We start from the raw sequence: 1,231 nt of genomic DNA, 5'->3' as shown, positions 1-1,231 counted from the left end.
CGCCTGGCGCCCAGCCAGGAGTGGGCCAGGCAGACCTCGCTGCGGCCCCAGCTCATCGCCAAGTCTCGTCTGGCACCAACACCCCGAGGTCCTGAAAAGGATCCCATCACTAGCTTCGTGCACAGCAAACGAAACCACAGAAATCACACGTGAGAACGTTTACCGGGGCCGCGGGAGGAGACGGGTGCAAGTACTAAACCAGGGAGACACTCGGGGAAGCCACAGAGCTCGGCCCTGCCCTGGCGCAGGCACTGAGGCCGGGCGTGGCCCTGAGCAGCGGACCCGAGGGACAGGTGAGGGACAGCGAGGAAGCAAAGGGAAAGGGGGGGGGGGGGAGGGCTAAACTTTAAAATGGATAATAAAGGCACAGTATCAATACAGCAAGATCTAAGCCAGTGATGGCGAACCTATGACACGTGTGTCAGAGGTGACACGAAAACTCATTTTTTTGGTTGATTTTTCTTTGTTAAATGGCATTTAAATAGATAAAATAAATATCAAAAATATAAGTCTTTGTTTTACTATGGTTGCAAAGATCAAAAAATTTCTATATGTGACATGGCACCAGAGTTAAATTAGGGTTTTTCAAAATGCTGACACGCCGAGCTCAAAAGGTTCGCCATCACTGGTCTAAGCCGATCATACAAGTGGTAGTAAATCTTTTAAGTAGAGACACAGTACAAAGATGAGGATTTATAAAAGCATTCTTATACGTCAAGTCTCGGTTTCGTGACAGTGTCAAGTGAACTGAAAATGTGCAACTAAAATTAACCAGCCCCCACAGTCCACAGCCCCCATGGCTACAGGTGGACGGGAGAGGACGGAGCCCGAATCATGAACACTCGCTCCCTCTCCTAAGAGCTTTCACTGAGTTTAAGCCTAAACCAGACCCGAGCGCCCCTGTATTTTAAACAGGCGCAGCCTCAATCTGAACGCACTTGGCATCAAATATCTCTGCTCACCCTTGAGGACTTCTGATCCAACCGACGCTGGGTGATGCATTTAATAGCAGAGCACCGGAGGCCTCGAGACCTCAGCCGCTTATTATGGTCTGCAGAGACGCCCTATAATCTTGTTCTCTTAATAATGATGGGAGCACTCTGGGGTGCACACACATCTTATGACTTCACTTCCCAGATCCCAAATGAAAGAGGCCCTGCACCCAGACCTGCGTGTGTGGCTGCCACCCCACCGGGCCGGGCACGGGGCGGGCAGAGGGAGGCTGGGCCGC

The sequence above is a fragment of the Myotis brandtii genome, unplaced genomic scaffold (assembly GCF_000412655.1).
Source record: "Myotis brandtii unplaced genomic scaffold, ASM41265v1 scaffold743, whole genome shotgun sequence".
NCBI classification, from domain to species: domain Eukaryota; kingdom Metazoa; phylum Chordata; class Mammalia; order Chiroptera; family Vespertilionidae; genus Myotis; species Myotis brandtii.
Note: the sequence above shows the minus strand (reverse complement) of the source record.